The 3,182-nt window shown below is 46.8% G+C and overlaps 1 non-coding gene across 1 annotated transcript; it reads left to right on the top strand.

Moving 5' to 3' along the window:
* Positions 1–2,430: 2,430 nt before the first annotated feature.
* Positions 2,431–2,504, top strand: TRNAI-AAU (transfer RNA isoleucine (anticodon AAU)). The gene has a single exon. It is a non-coding gene; the product is annotated as a tRNA-Ile (tRNA).
* Positions 2,505–3,182: the final 678 nt, after the last annotated feature.

Genomic DNA, 3,182 nt, shown 5'->3' with positions numbered 1-3,182 from the left:
TCCTGTTTAAAAACTGAACGATCTTTTCCTAGAGGCTCAAATGCTTTACCTAGAATTCTTTTAATAAATGATCTAGTAGCTTGATTGCCCTTATCCTGTTCCTCAGATTCCTCATCACTCTCCGGGTCAGTTTCTGTGTGATCATCCGTAGCAGCCTCTAGTGAATGGGAAGTTTTTATAATGTTTGATGAATTGCCCCGTTTCTTTAAGAACTTGTCCATGTCAGCCTGAGAAGAGGGGTCGTTGAACTTGGCGCTTGAACTTGACAGTTTATGAGAGGATTTAACCATTGTGAGCAGAATGTGTAGAAAATAAGAAGTTCCCACGCTTATCCTCCACATCCCCTTCACTGGCAATTACATCCTGTAGCAGGATGCAATACAAAAGATAATGTTTTGCTTAAGCTCAGGCAATGAAAGAGTGGATTATAGCCAAGTTTGAGTATATGCCCCTTTTACAGTCTGATGGAGGGGTTAAATCTGGACAGGCAGTCAGATACCTTAAGGTGTAGGATAAGAGGACCCAAGATCCGGAGAAAGGCGACAAAAGAGCCCCAGCAGGCTGAGCAATGGATCCCAGGGGTCCAGGAGGAGAAAGAGGGACCCGGTGTCAAAAAAGCGCACAAAGCAGGGAGCAGAAGGGCAGGAGTCCACGCAGGTCAATCAATTCAGCTCAGCTCTGGCCACCAAGCTCCTCCAATCGGCACCCCAAGCCTCCACACCGCACACCTCATCGTTGGCATGGTCGCCCAGTCTACTACTTAAGGCCGCGGTTTTGCCACAAGCGTATACTGCAGCGCAACGTTGGCACCGCAGGACTCACCAGCCGCCTCAGACCCGATTACCACAGCGCTCCGGATGGGAACCAGGAGAGGTAAGTACAGGGTCTCCCTGTCTCCTGATCCCCACAGCAAGAAGGCAGGCAGGGGTAAATGCACCTGAGACCACGCAATCCCAGCAGACTTCGATCCTGTGTGTAGGCCTGTTTTTAACTGCCACCAGGCCAGTCCGGACAGATCAGATGGGAGCTGGAATCCACCTGAATAGCTTCCAGAAGCCCCCCTTGGCTAGATGGATATGCGGATGGGCCCTCAGGAGACAGATATTAGCTGGTTTACAAGATAGGGTTCCAGGAGCTCCAGGATGTACGTCATCTTATCTTGTTTTCTAGCCATGCCCCATCCCAGGATGGCACATCTATGCGAGCTGTGACAAGATTTGCTGTTTGTCAGCGTAGTGTCCTGAGGCTGGAGGCACAACCAGGAGACAGGCCAGTACACCCGGAGACGTGGAGGGGGCTGTAGGAGGGCAAGAACTCAGCAGCAGGACCAATACCTCAGCCTTTGTGCAAGGAGGAACAGGAGTACTGCCAGAGCCCTGCAAAATGACCTCCAGCAGGCCACAAATATGCATGTGTCTGCACAAATGGTTTGAAACCGACTCCATGAGGATGGTCTGAATGCCCAACGTCCACAGATGGGGCTTGTGCTCACAGCCCAACACTGTGCAGGACACTTTGCATTTGCCACAGAAAACCAGGATTGGCAAATTTGCCACTGGCACCCTGTGCTCTTCTCACATGAAAGCAGGTTCACACTGAGCACATGTGACAGACGTGGCAGAGTCTGGAGACGCTGGGGAGAGTGATCAGCTGCCTGCAACATCCTTCCACATGACTGATTTGGCAGTGGGTCAGTAATGGTGTGGGGTGGATTTCATTAGAGGGCTGCACAGCCCTCCATGTCCTCGCAAGAGGTAGCCTGACTGCCATTGGGTACCAAGATAAGATCCTCAGATCCCTTGTGAGACCATATGCTGGTGCGGTTGGCCCTGGGTTCCTCCTAATGCAGGACAATGCCAGACCTCATGTGGCTGGAGTGTGACAGCAGTTCCTGCAAGATGAAGGCACTGAAGCTATGGACTGGCCCGCCCGTTCCCCAGACCTGAATCCGAATGAACACATCTGGGACATCATGTCTCGCACCATCCACCAACGTCACATTGCACCACAGACTGTCCAGGAGTTGGCGGATGCTTTAGTCCAAGTCTGGGAGGAGATCCCTCAGGATCCGCCGCCTCATCGGGAGCATGCCTAGGCATTGTAGGGAGGTCATACAGGCACGTGGAGGCCACACACTACTGAGCATCATTTCCTTGTCTTGAGGCATTTCCACTGAAGTTGGATCTGCCTGTAACTTCATTTTCCACTTTGATTTTGAGCATCATTCCAACTCCAGACCTCCGTGGGATATTAGTTGTGATTTACGTTGATACTTTTTAGGTTTTATTTTTCTCAACACATTCCACTATGTAATAAATAAAGATTAACAACTGGGATATTTCATTCAGTGATATCTAGGATGTGGGATTTTAGTGCCTCCGTTATTGTTTATTTGAGCAGTGTATCTGCACACTACAAAAACATATGAATGGCCGGTTAGCTCAGTTGGTTAGAGCGTGGTGCTAATAACGCCAAGGTCGCGGGTTCGATCCCCGTACGGGCCAGCTATTTTTTTTTTTTTTCAAAATATTGCCTTTTCATGAGAATATTACCTTATTCAGACAGCTGTAAAATGGGCATTTTTTTTATATCTATATACACATGCATGTTTTGACACGATTCTGAGCTTAATTCATGTAAGTAGCAACATCATAAAACCGTGCTATAACTATGAAAGTGTATTTACACTAGATGATTTTGTGTTAAGTGACAGCCGATCAGTAAATATTTACTCATCAGTGATCGTTTAATAGCCAGTTTACACAAGGAGACTGATCTTCAAATGTGCTCTGGTTTACCTGTAACTGAATGGACATTGCCATTGTACTTAACAGTACTGCCAAGAACCATGATATTTCATGCAAACGAAGAGATTTCACCTGATGAATGATAATTTAGCTCGTTTAGCAGGTACTCAGCAGACAGTCTAGAAACCTTTCATGAAACCTAGGAACACTCATTTACAATAATTGAGTAGTGTAAATTGACCTTAAGATCAGGACAAAAAGCCTATAGTAAGGTCCGTACATATGGCATTATTAGACGTTTTATTCACAGACACCTCCAAAATCTTGTAAGTAATATCAGTAAGGTTATGTTCACACTAGGAGTATTTTCAATGCGTATTTTATAAAAATTTTAAGCTGTGCTTTACAGTACCAGGAAAGCCTATGAGATTTCAG

Source organism: Ranitomeya variabilis, chromosome 5, assembly GCF_051348905.1.
Source record: "Ranitomeya variabilis isolate aRanVar5 chromosome 5, aRanVar5.hap1, whole genome shotgun sequence".
NCBI lineage: Eukaryota > Metazoa > Chordata > Amphibia > Anura > Dendrobatidae > Ranitomeya > Ranitomeya variabilis.
This window is presented reverse-complemented; position numbering and strand designations above follow the sequence as displayed.